At 31.2% G+C, this 14,325-nt stretch overlaps 1 long non-coding RNA gene across 1 annotated transcript; it reads left to right on the top strand.

Annotated features, from left to right (window-relative positions):
• Positions 1-4,122: 4,122 nt before the first annotated feature.
• Positions 4,123-8,124, top strand: LOC141447310 (uncharacterized). Its single transcript, XR_012454261.1, has 2 exons — positions 4,123-5,525; positions 7,937-8,124. It is a non-coding gene; the product is annotated as an uncharacterized lncRNA (long non-coding RNA).
• The last annotated feature ends 6,201 nt before the right edge of the window (positions 8,125-14,325 follow it).

The raw sequence follows: 14,325 nt of genomic DNA, 5'->3' as shown, positions 1-14,325 counted from the left end.
GTTATTCTTATGATTTTCAACAAATAATGAAACACAATTCGTATCGTTTTATTCTCCCTTTATTTCCGAATATGCTGCTTTTTATATTTTGTAAATATCACTTCTACTTTCGTTTTTACGAGCATTTTCGCAAACTTCTGCAAATTCGCCGATTCGGCCCGGTATTGTTCGCTTAGGCACGTTCTTTTCGCCGGTACTAAAAGGGTTAAACATACCTAGCTCAGAAGCATGATTCTGAATCGACTTATTTAAGGAATCTGGTGTTTCGGAAGCAAAATCTACTTGGACATATTTACTACAAATCATTTTCTCATAGTACAATTGACTTAATTTTGAATTCCATACAAATTTTAAGGAAGTAAAATAGTTTTTAACTAGTTTTATATTACCACGTAACTTTAAGGACAACAGGGAAATGGTCTGAGTTAATTACGCTATCATTAACATATAAATCATCAATAAAATTAATACACTTTTGATTTGCCCAAACCAAATCTATGACGGAACATCCAACAGAACTTGAAAAAGTAAACTGCGAGCGACTGTCTGAATTGGATCGCCCATTCCTTTAATTAATTAAAACTAAAGAGTTTTTTTCCATAATTTTAACCGTTTTTTATTTTTTTTAATTTACTTAAAGATTAGAAGTTAATTACATACATACGAGTACATACATCATTCAAAATTGTCTACGGGGACAATCCCCATACAATTTTTACAATGTGTGTAGTCCTGTTATAATAATTAGAAGAATAAAAATAAATTAAAGATCAACTTAAAATAAAATAACAAATAAAACTTAAATCTTATTTGTAATGAAAAATAATAGTTTACCCTTTGGTATTATAAACAATATTCATTAAATTACATAAATTTGTTGAAATTTTGCCTGTTCCTAGACGAACATATGTAGATAGATTTAGAGCTTAGAAGAGAAAAGATTTAAAGATACATAACTATTTTTGAGCTAATTATTTAAGTTAATTACTATTTTCCAAGTACGATTTTAATTATTTTATACATAAATATTTATTATTATTATTTTCATTCTCAGTAATTATGTTGATCTATGAATTATTAAGGCTCTTAATTTGAGTACATTACTCACATAGGTACAAATTAATTTTAGAACAGATACAGTTTTAGGATTAAGTAATTTGTCCGTCCAGTTCTCTTCGTTGTTGAAGTTATAAAGTTCTCTGATTGGCAGATACATGGGGCATTTGAGAAAAATATGATACAAGTCTTCGCTTTTCTTTAATTTGCAAAGTTTACATTGAAACTGTGGATTAATATTATGTACAGTATCCTGGTCAGTAATTTTAATAAAGTATTTGCTAGAAATGCGGAGTTGTGCTATTAATATGGTGTAGGAGACAGGTTGGTTGAGAGCTAGGTAAGGTTGAAATGTCAGGTTAGAGTTAAATATTGAACGATAATATGGACTAAAAGTGGAATTAAATAAATAATTTAAGTCTATTGCAGTTAAGTAGTTCTGGTATCTGTCTAAAATTTGGGGTATGATAGTTTTTAAATGAACCCAATCCTCAACAAAAATTATCTCGGCAAAATAAATTTTATTTAACAATTCTTTTAATTGAAGAACCCAATCGTAGTTTGGGTTTGAACAACTAACTATTAAAGACCTTAATTTTTGTAAACAGATTTTGGGGTACCTATAATTTTCCATTTGTAAGATATTTAAGAGCCAGCTCAAACTTAATTTTAAAATATAATAGCTAATATGAAGTTGGCCAGTTTCTAACCTAATCACAAAATTCGGAGTACCCCTAAAAAGGTGGAGGTGTCGTTTATAAAAATTTAGATTGGCTTTTTCTAGTGTTTCAGCATACCTAAGACCCCAGACTTGAATGCAATACATTAATGTGCTTTTCACTATGGCCTCATTCAATCTCTTTTTTGATTCCCATGACACAAGTTTAGATTTGGCACATATATCTAACACTTTACCTCCGGCTAGTAACGCACGAGTGGTAGCTTGGGACGCTGCTTTTGAAAATAATCCGGAAGTAGAAAATAATACACCTAAATAGTTGAAATCCTCTGAACAGTGCAGTCATATTTTTAGTGCTCTTGATTATTTTAATTTTTTATTTATTTATTTCCAAAAGTAATGAATAATTTTTAGTTCAAAGTGTTCAGTAGAACTTTTTCTACAATTCTGTGAAGTGGAAAATTTACCAGCTTCTGCACTTTGATCGTTATTTGTGAAAATTCACAATAAAGTTAGTGCAAATTTAACAATTTATTGGTATTAACTTGAAGTTTGGTCTCTTTAAGATGGCAACAAAGTCGGCTAGCAAAATAAACACAGGCGAAGGCGGTAGCAGTGGAGCGCCCAGTGGCGGGGGTACTGATATGTTTAAAGCTCTAATGGATGAATTGAAGGTAATCGGACAAGAAATTACTAATATTAATAATACATTGTCTACAAATGAAACGAAACATACTCAGTTACTAACAGCTGTTAATAGCATTAAAGATGAAGTTAATAAAATGCGTGAATCGTTTGATCAAAAAAATACAGATTTGTAATAAACAAATACAGCATCTAAATAACGAAAAGCATAAGTTAAAAAGTAATATCGACAATTTGAATACGCTGTTAAATGAAAACATAATTTTAACCAAGTTAATACCCCTACCAGTTGTCACCTTATCTACACTATCTCTACCACATTTTAAATCACAAATAAAACCATCAAAATCAATAATTTTATTAAGAAGGCCAACTCTGCAGTTAAAATCACCGCAGATCACAATAGGGCAATCATGTAAACTCAACTTAAATAAAATTCATACATCACATCATTTAGTTGCTAAGAAGGGACCTTCCTTTTCTTTTGGAACAGATGGAGGTCTGTACTGATTTTCCAAATAGAAATGAGGAGACAGCATCTGTGACAAGACTGAAGGGGGCCTTTAATACGTTTTAAAATTTTAAATCTTCAGTATCCATGGCATTGTACTGTCATGTTAACGAGGGTCAGGAAGTGACCAAAAAAAACTCTGGATTAACATCTTGTGAGATATCACAAATATTGGGTTCATTCAGCGCCCTTAGTGTGGCTTGAACCAACAAACTATTCTCACTATAAGGATAGTTATCCTTAATTCATTTCTGCTAAAAAGATAGGAAGAGGCGCTCGACCAGAGTCTGATAGAGGAGAGTTAGATACCTAAAAAAGAATCAACTTACCTGATTCAGTTTTCAGGAGAGAAATAACTCATGAAAAACAAATAAAATGAGTCAGATTATTTCTTCGACAGAATACTGAGCGAATTGAAACATAATAAAGATGCCGCGCGATTCTATAATAAGAAAATGGACAGCCTAATTACTTAGATCAAGAATTACCTTCTTTAGTTGGAGAAAGGAGCTTAAGGAGTTTCCTAGACGAGCTTTATCTCCAGGAGGAAGATGGCCCCTTTATTCTGGAGATTTTCTTAACTGTTAAATTTTTATTTCAACATTATTCTCACAATTTAGAATAACAGGTTCTCATTTCTCTTCAATAAAATCTCATAAATAATTAATTCTAAATAAAATTGCAGAGTCAAATATAAGAGAAGTTGACTCTATTGATTCTAGAATGCGCCCTGTATGCTGTGTTTAACTATCGACAGTAAAATTTAAATAAAGAAATGGAAAGAATAACTAATTATTAAAATCAGAATAATATTTATAGAATCTTTAAATACTTGCAAAATGTTTTAATACTCAGGTTATTTTAATTAAATGAATAGTAAGTTCAGTAAGTTATAGTGTAAGAATGGTGCTAAGTTTCTTGTTTCATAGCAGTGATTGTAATTGATACTGTTTGTTTTGTTAAACATTATTAAGCTTAAATTTCTTAAAAGAGGTAATAAAGTATATTCATTTTTTGTTGACTTTAAAGCTGCATTCGACAGTATTCCAAGAGAGGCATATTTTTGAAATTGTTTAATCTTGGAGTTTCAACAAAATTTATCCGTATCTTAAAAAGTCTTTATTCCGACGCTGAATCGGCTGTTCGTGGTAGAGGGGGTATTTCCGAGTTTTTTCCTGTTGAATCTGGTGTTCGTCAGGGATGTATCTTGAGCCCGCTCCTTTTTGCGCTCTTTTTGGATGACCTGCCTCAGGTACTTGAGGGTGGCGTGCGTATTGGGGGTCGTCGTATTAGTGTATTGATGTACGCGGATGATATTGTTCTTCTCGCGGAGGACCGTGTTACTTTGCAGTGAAACATTAATCTGTTGGCGATCTATTGTGAACAGTGGAGTTTGACTGTTAATCTCGACAAGTCGAAAATTGTTGTTTTTCGAAGGGGGGGTAGGCTGGCTGTTGCAGATCGGTGGAGGTACAGGGGTGAGCCAGTGGAGGTGGTTAATTCTTACAAGTATCTTGGCGTTACGCTCTCTTCTCGCCTTTCCCTGGAATACCACCTGAAAGAAAGAATTTCAGCAGCAAAATTAGCTCTTAATAGGAATTGGTCGAATTTCATCGCTCAGCAACTGATCCCTCTTCATGCAAAGAAACAAGTGTTCGATGCCGTTTTACGTTCCATTGTTTGCTATGGGGCCCAGGTCTGGGGTTTTCAGAGGTATGAGCAGTTGGAGAAGTTTCAGCGGTTTTTCGTGAAGAAGTTGTTTTCGTTACCTTCCTCCACACCTAACTATATGATTTACTTGGAAACTTCTTTAGATCTTCTTAAAGTGTTTACTTTAAATTTACATTTTAGATATTGTCTTAGGGCTATAAATCTTCCCTCTCATCGTTTACCACGTATTCTGGCAATCGATTTATAGTTTTATAGAATTTATAGTTTTATCAATTTTGGGGTACTTCCATCGAATTACATTTATAAGAGATCTACAGAATCTTTGATAGTCTTCGAAAGCTAATTTACTTTAAAGTTCAAATCGATTAACATTAGTGGAGTAATAATTGTTTTTAAGCTGCCAGCGTGAATTGCCACAGAAGTCTTTGCATTCTGGCTTACCGCTCAATAATTCAATTACACTCGTTGATACCACGAGAGTTTTTGGAGGGAAAGAATTAAATTCAACCGGCTTTAAACTCCTTTTGTTTCCTGTAGTGTTTACCCGCTAAAAAACACATGTATTGCTATACTTTTATATATGGCGGTCTCTATCCCCAACTACCTCATTAGATGTTGCGATTATCAAACATTACTTTAATAAGAATTTCTCATAATAACCATTAACATTATTATTCAAGGTTTAATCAAATCCAGTATCACAATACATCTTAGCTTAGCAGTCCAGGCTTCTAACCGTCAGGCTGTCATGGTGCCTCAGTATTTCAGCTTTTCCTGAAAAAATTATGAGATTACTTTACTTTACTTTTTACGTAATTATTTCTACAATGCTTAAGATTAACCAGTAGCTTTCCATTACAGTCACCAAAACATTCTCAACAGAAATATCAGTTCTTGCGACCGACAATAAAAATTACGCTCTGGTGTACAGATGTGGCGTACTTGAAGACGATAATTATACAGGTATTACAGAATTTTATTTTAACTGTGGTATCATTTGTATACAATTAATTAAAATTAAATGATCTATTAGGTTCTTTTAAACTGCAGGTAGGAATTTAGTATTGCTGAATTCAAAAAACTTTACTATGGAATTCATAGTATAACAGGCGTTGAATAATAGTATAACAGTAATTCATTTAGGACAGTTATAAAATTGCATTAAATTTATTATGAACAAAATAAATTGTAAAGAAATGATTTCTTTTGCTGTAATTCTTTGGTAGAAAAGTGGGTTTAATGACTGGATATGGTTAAGCTATGCGGTGATACACCACCTTAGAAGCGTTCATGGCCACTTTTGGTTATCTACTTTAATATGATATAAATAATTGTTCAATAACATGTAACAACATTAAATTTGTCTGTGAAATATTTAAGTTTCAAAGTACTATGTGCATTATCTGCATTTAAGTTTTTATTAATTTAGTTTTTATTTCAGATAACATTGTGGTAATGCAACGCCAGAAACAGGCCACTTTCCCCTCTGGTTTAGAATCTGAAGTTGGCAGGTTTGGACATGGACTGAAGAAAGATAGTTTCAAAGTATTAAATTGCTAATAATATTTACATTTGTAAGATAAATTGATATTGATATTTGAAATAAAGTAGTCATAGATACAAAACAATTCTTTTGTTAAAAATTAAAACTTAAAATCATTGAAAATCTTCTTTCTTTTAGCGGTCTAAATAACTGGATAGAAATCTGGTGCGATCTCTCACATAATTACGAATTAAATACTTTTTTTTTAACATAGAATTAATGAAATGTTCGATTGCCATGTTCACAATAATAAATCGATATTTTTAAAGTGAACGCACATTTCCAAAATTCCCTTTAAAATTCAAATTCTGTAAGATACGTAGAGAAGACTAAATATCTGCCCAATTATCTTACAAGAAAGAAACCTAGTTTTTTAAAAAAGTTCCTTACTTCTTATGTAGTGGCCCTCAGACATGATGGACCCCACAAAAGTGATAATAATGAATTTACAAAGAAGCCCACACTTTAAGTAAAATACAGTAGTTTGAAGAATTGCAGAGCAATAAATTCATGTAAAATTATAGTAAAAAGTAGATAAATAAATAAATTCTTTGATACTTACTGCAACTTAGTACTGCCTAAATTAGTTATTTTCTTCACATCTCTTATTTTTGATAAATTTATTGTTAATTCTGCCGTTAAACATGTAAAACATTTTTTAGACAAGATGTTAGTATGCACACTCTTGATGGTTGATGCTGTTAGTTACGCTTCAAATGCAATTTTGAAAATGCAACACAAATGCAGTATTTCTATTTGCATTAGTGACATAAAGCAAATGCATACCGGGATTGTTGGTAGAGTGCGATTTGCAGTATAAAAAATGCATCGCTCTGTGATGCATTTATAACTTGCAATAAAATCTCTCTTGACAACATGAAGACGTAAGTAATGAAAAGTATAATGCTTTTTTTTCTAATTGATTATGGTATTATTTATTCGTTGCTTTAAACTGCATTGCTCCATATATGCACTTTCCTAGAATTTAATAATTATTCAAATTCAGAGTTAAGCACTACAAATTAATTAGACATTACTAATAGTTCTTTGAGTTTGCATTGACATGGTAGAAAGATATAATAAAGACAAATGATCATAAATACTTGGAAAATGCGTTATATAATTAAATAATATTAATTATTTACACATTTAACACGAACAAGAACATTTTCTGTAAATGCCGGTTTTGCTCATTTTCAGCAACTTTTTTCTCAAAATCTATTAGATCAGGGTTGTGGTAAAAAATTATAGTTATAAAGGAAGATTTGACTTGTACTATAAAGAAAATTTGGGAATTTTACCTTTTGTAGGAAAAGAGACAAAAATTGTTAAAGTTGGGTGCTTTTCAACGTTACGCTTTTTCGTGCAGTTTTTGATGATCAACCCTTATACAACTGTCCTACCGGACAGTTTTAATTATTAGAAGATGGACTAATTTACTAATGTTTCATAAGTTTTCTTCTCGCTGAAGCTTTCATTAACCTAAAATTCTCCATATTTTTTTCGGCGAATCTCTGACAGAGTTAATTCTCTTTCTCGGAGCCAATTGCCATTAAATGATTCATTTAGAAGATCCGTCTACCATCCACTAACGGTAATCCACAAATACAAAATCTTGTTGGTTTTCCAAAATGACAAGATAAGGTTAAGCTTATGTGGTGATACACCACCTTAGAAGTGTTCATGGCCACTTTTGGTTATCTACTTTAATTTGATAAAAATAATTATTCAATAACATGTAACATTAAATTTGTCTGTGAAATATTTAAGTTTCAAAGTACTATTTGCATTATCTGCATTTAAGTTTTTATTAATTTAGTTTTTATTTCAGATAACATTGTGGTAATGCAACGCCAGAAACAGGCCCCTTTCCCCCCTGCTTTAGAATCTGAAGTTGGCAAGTTTGGACATGGACTGAAGAAAGATAGTTTCAAAGTATTAAAGTGCTAATAATATTTACTTTTGTAAGATGTAAAAGTTATTGATATTTGAAATAAAGCAGTAATAGATACAAAACAATTCTTTTGTTAAAAATTAAAACTGAAAATCACTGAAAATCTTCTTTCTTTTAGCGGTCTAAATAAATGGATAGAAATCTGGTGCGATCTCTCACATAATTACGAATTAAATACTTTTATGTTAACATAGAATTACTGAAATGTTCGATTGACATGTTCACAATAACAAATCGATATTTTTAAAGTGAACGCACATTTCCGAAATTTCGTTTTTTAAATTCAAATTCTGTAAGATACGTAGAGAAGACTAAATATCTGCCCAATTATCTTACAAGAATGAAACCTAGTTTTGTAAAAAAAAGTATCTTATAATCGAATTTCCAGTAGACTGAGTTTTTACCAATATGGTAAACGCAACACATAAATAGAGTTGGCTGGAAAAATATTTGGAATAATTGTAATAGTTCTGCTTGAACGAAATGAGTTCACAAAGTTTAAAATCAATCAAAGTGTAAAAATAGAATCTAAGCAGCAAATTTTCCAATAAATAGCAAAAAAGAAAAAAGTGAACAAACCAGCTGGTTTCCACGCACGGATTTCGGGTTCGAATCCAGTACCCGACTCATAAATTTTCTTTTCATGGAAGCTACGTACAGTACAGTCCGGTGACGGTAAGTAAATGCCTGTATAGAGAGAACAACTGTCCAGAGTCTGGAAGTTCACTAAAAAGAAAGCTATGAACCTCAATGACTTCAGAAGTTAACGCGCCTTGAACTAAAAATTAAAAATAAAACTAATTTACGCTGTAAACTGCTAATTCTAAGCACCAATTTTCTTAATATTTTGTCACAAGTTTTTTAACCAATTATATTCAGTTTATTAGGTACTTACTGTGTTCAGAAAAGACACTTTAATGGAATCAAAAGCAATGAAAGAACTAAGGGAGAATTGAGATGCATCTTTCAAAAAATATAACTGACATTTTATCCGCGAAAGAAATTTGTTCGTGGAATGGAACAAAATTGAGAAAAAATTAGTCGTTAATAATAACATAAAATATTCTCCGATTTGATTAATACAGAAAAATAGGATGATTCTATCTTAGATTGAAAGATGGAATCAATTAATGAAGAGTGAAGAACAAGTCAGAAATGAAAATCAATTGCTGATTGTTTCTTAGTTGGTTAAAATATTTTCGGAAGGAAATTCATTAAAAAAGTCGAATCTCTGTAATTTATTCAATTTTGAAGAACAAAAAACTATAATAAGTATAAATTTTTTGAGAAGACCTCAAAATCGTGAAAAATAAATCATCAGGATTATCTTTATTGCCAAGCTCACTCGACTAAGAGCGTAAATATAAGTAACCACAAACTTAGCTCACCTCTTTAATAAATTCTAGATCTCTGGCTAAATGGCGGTAAATACTTACGGCGAAAGATGGACTTTTACAATGAAGATCCTCCTCAGGAAATTGTGAAAATAGAGCATTGTTTGAAGCGTACGCGAAATGAAATAGTCCGCTAAATTTTGATTAGACAATCATTAGTCTTGAGGTTCCGCCGTTTAAATGAAATTGTAAAAGTCAATAATAATAAATTGGGAACAATAAAAAAAAACGAAATAAGTAAAAGATTCTTAGCTAAGGGATTATTTTATTTTTTTTACCTAAGAATAAGTAATTTCTGTAATAGCAAAAATTTTTGCATGAAGCACAATCCTACGAAAACGACGACGTGGTTTTTTAAGTGGGAGATCCCCAGTTCGAATCCCGCGTATGACTACATTTTATTTAAAACATTTTTTTATGATGTATTAAGTATTATGCGGGCATTCGCGGGATTCGAACTGGGGATCTCCCATTTACAAAACCACGCTCTTGACCACTAGGCCAACATCCGCCCCTTCCTGACAATATATTCTTACCGTTATCATAGGTCAAGAAGTTTTGCATACGGGGTACTTTAACATGATGTGATGATTGCTTTTATTTGATGATAAAACAAATTTATCCCTGATTCACCCACAACCTTTACATGACACTACATGTTTTAAAATATTCAATTATTATTTTATTTTTACTTTGCATCAAATATAACATTTTTTGCAATCAGAGGACCTCCCAAAACGTGTATTTCTGGTGGAAAATTAATATTGAAAACCGTTCACGAATAGATAAAATTGTAACTTTGATCATAAATATCTTAACAAATATTAGGGATATCGAAAAAGGGTCAACGTCATTTTTCACAGTTTTTTATGTAGTTTTTATATTCATTGTCAAAACCAGTGGTCCTTATGTAACCCCAATCAGGTTTTTGGCCGTAACTCCATCAAAAATAAAGATACAACATCGAGGGTGAAAAATTTGAAAAATAGACCCAAAAAAACATATAGTTTACTTCGTGGGTTTTTTCTGAATTCCGCTTTCCTAAAAGGTTATTAGCGATTGGTGCGTTTTAAATGGATCACCCTGTGTATACTATACTATATACATATATATATATATATGTGTGTGTGTGTGTGTGTGTGTGTGTGTACATGTGTGTGTGAAGTTATACAGTGAAAGTGATTGGCACTTTAGTCACCAAACCAAGAGATGCAAATATTGAAAAGAATTACTGTCTAGAGATAGACTTATTGGATGGACAGAAGTCTGCAGCGAACTTAACTGATGATGAGTCATGTTCGATTTGGATATCATCTTAATTAATTAATTCCACTGGAATCATAAATATTTTGGTAGATTGCGATGTTAAAGCGTGTTTTTCATCATTAGAGGAAGAAGATTTATATAGACCAGAAAGTAGATTTAAAATTATGAGGTATATTTGGTTTGGATATCATCTTAATTAATTAATTAATTAATTCTACTGTATGCATTATTGCCGGTTGGGTAAATAAATGGTCTACAGTTGGTTTTATTTATCTTTGAAGAAAATGGATTATTTATTTGACAAGCTCGTCCATTTATTTAAGACAAAAATAAACACAAATGCATGTCCTTTATATTTACTTTCGCTGTTTAATATGTTTATTTATACATAGATTTTTAAATAAATTTATTCACTTTGTTCTTCTAGTATTCAAATAATATCACATCAGCTGCAATTAATTAGGGAAGTTTGACAAACTGAATAAATGATACAAATAAATCAACAGTAGAGAAATATCTTTTTCACCTGTTTAAATTAGTTGAAAAAATAATTTACAAGGTCAGAATGACCGAAGTAATTTACTAAAATAAAATTATAACGGCATATCTAAAATAATAAAAGATTGTTAGATTTTTTTTTAAGGTTCAAATAGTCCTAGTTACAAGCATTCTGTAAGAAGTATATCTTTCCCAAACATAATAAACCTAGTTTTAATAGAGATCCACCAAGCCTTACCTAGTGGAACTCCACTTCTTGGTTCATATATCACTAAGTAGTTGCTAAGAAGGTACCTTCCTTTTCTTTTGGAACAGATGGAGGTCTGAACTGATTTTCCAAATAGAAATGAGGAAACAGCATCTGAGACAAGACTGGAGTGGGCCTTTAAGACGTTTTAAAATTATAAATCTTCAGTGTCGATGGCATTGTACTGTCATGTTAACGAGGGTCAGGAAGTGACCAAAAAAAATTCTGGATTAACATCTTGTGAGATATCATAAATATTGGGTTCATTCAGTGCCCTTAGTGTGGCTTGAACTAACAAACTATTCCCACTATACGGATAGTTAGCCTTAATTCATTTCTGCTAAGAAGATATCAAAAGACTGTCGACCAGAGTCTGATAGAGGATAGAGATACAACAATCAACTTACCGGATTCAGTTTTTAGGAGAGAAATAACTCATGAAAAACAAATAAAATGAGTTAGATTAGTTCTTCGACAGAGTACTGAGCGAATTGAAACATAATAAAGATGCCGCGCGATTCTACAATAAGAAAATGGACAGCATAATTACTTAGATCAAGAATTACCTTCTTTAGTTGGAGAAAAAGGAGCTTAAGGAGTTTCCTAGACGAGGTTTATCTCCAGGAGGAAGATGGCCCCTTTATTCTGGAGATTTTTTAACTGATAAATTTTTATTTCTAGATTATTTTCACAATTTAGAATAACAGGTTCTCATTTCATAATTTCTCTTTAATAAAATCTCATAAATAATTAATTTTAAATAATTTTGTAGAGTCAAAGCTAAGAAAATAGAAAAAAATTGTCAATGTTGGGTGTTTTTCAACGTTACGCTTTTTCGTGCAGTTTTTGATGGTCAACCCTTATACAACTGTCCTACCGGACAGTTTTAATGACTCTATAGATTCTAGAATGCGCTCAGTATACTGTGTTTAACTATTGACATTAAAATTTTAATTAAGACATGGAAAGAATAGCTTAAAATCAGAATAATATTTATAGAGTTTTTAAAAACTTACAAAATGTTTTAATGCTCAGATTATTTATATTAAATGAATAGAAAGTTCAGTAAATTACAGTGTAAGAAGGGTGCTAAGTTTCTTGCTTCATAGCAGTGATTGTAATTTTAGTTTTGTTTTTTTTTAGCATTTCTTTTCAGTAATTGTCAAAATTGAACAAAAAAAAAGACCGAACTACTTATTAGCAGGTTATAATAATTGAATATTGCAAAAGATAGGGCCGTTTTTTTCCACAACTATATTGGTAAATAAAGGAGGCATTAGAAGCCAACATACCAATATGTTGATTTTTTCCAGCCTTCATAAACCATATTGGTTAATAAAGCAAACCAGGCCACAAACACAATAAATAAATAAATAAATTAAATATATTTTAGGAATGGTAAAAGCGTTAAAAGCACGTTTCTTAGTTTATGCTATGACTCGATAGTACCTGAGGCCGTTGGCACCCTTTTTTTATTTAGTACGTTGTAACCCTGTTAATTTACAGCCTTTTGACAGTGCCGTAAGATCCAGGGGTTTTGGTCCAAAAAGCAGAAGGAACGTTGATCTGATTTTCGGATGGATTCTGACTAAAGATCACAGATCTTACAGTAAATGATATTTGGGTAGAGCTTGTTTAACACTAACATGGGAATACAAGATAGAATAGTTAGAATTTTCTATAACTTCGGTCATAATATTAGAATCTCATTTAGAGTAGGGCAATGAGCAAAGTTAAGTTAAACCAAAATTTTCATAGTCCTGTAGAAATTGTTAGCAATTTTGGAGAAATTCTGAATAATCTAAATCAAGGAATAAGTAGTTGATGAGATAAATAAAAGCTGAAGCCAACTCTGAAGCTAATCTAAAATATTTACAAGTCAATCAAACCAGTTTCTTTTCTTGCCCACTATTGTTGGTAACTAGTTCAATTTATACTAGAGCAACTACAAGCCAGCAATTGTAAGTTGCAAGGACTAAGATACAAGTTGTTATGGGAAAGTTCTTGTGATTTGTACAAAGCAAATTGAGGATCTTGTTATTTATTATACATATTTACCAACGAAAGGACTTCACAAGAATATAATGGCAGAAAAATCATTTGAAACTCTAACATAACCTTTTATTTTTAGTTTTATGGAAGAGGACTTTAAAAAAACTTAACAGGAAAATAAAATTAATTAGTAAGGATGAAATAGCGAGGAAAGTTTACTGAACATTCTGCAGATAGACAATGTCTATGCACTTTGTTTGATTAATGTTTTATTTTAATTATGTAAATTTCATAAATGTTCAGTTAATAAACAATTTATTATTATTATTAAAATGCTTTATACTTAATGCTTCATACTTATACTATCTATATAAACAAATTATTTGTAAATAATTCAATTGAAATATATTTTTCCAATTTTTCTTTTAATTTAATTTTTAATAGTTTAGATATTACTCCTCTAACGCTCAGTTTAAGCTTAGGCTTTTTTCGAGATTTAAGAGTTTATTTACTGGACGGTTTAAACGATGGCTAAAAAATAATTAAAATTGACCACTTTTGGAAAGTGTTTTCACAACTCGTTCAAGGGGGAACACTAGCTAATATTACTTGAGCTCAATTTGTGAAAATTATTCTTGCTTGACTTGTAGAAATATATATTTATTCTCCGGCGTACTGACTACAAAGTTATTAGAACCAGAAATAGAAGACTAAAATTCTTTGTTAATTTCTAGTTTCTAAAATTCTGAGTTTGGATAAAATTACTTGGCCGGAGCTTTTGAATCTTTTGAGTGACCTTTTTTTGCTTTTGTGGTTGCAAATCGTCCAGACAGAAAAAAGAAGACTGACGATCTTATTTGGAATTCTTT

The sequence above is a fragment of the Rhodnius prolixus genome, unplaced genomic scaffold (assembly GCF_049639745.1).
Source record: "Rhodnius prolixus isolate KJV_2025 unplaced genomic scaffold, Rpr scaffold_7, whole genome shotgun sequence".
Classification (NCBI taxonomy): domain Eukaryota; kingdom Metazoa; phylum Arthropoda; class Insecta; order Hemiptera; family Reduviidae; genus Rhodnius; species Rhodnius prolixus.
The sequence above is the reverse complement of the archived record's forward strand: the minus strand, read 5'-3'. Positions and strand labels throughout refer to the sequence as shown.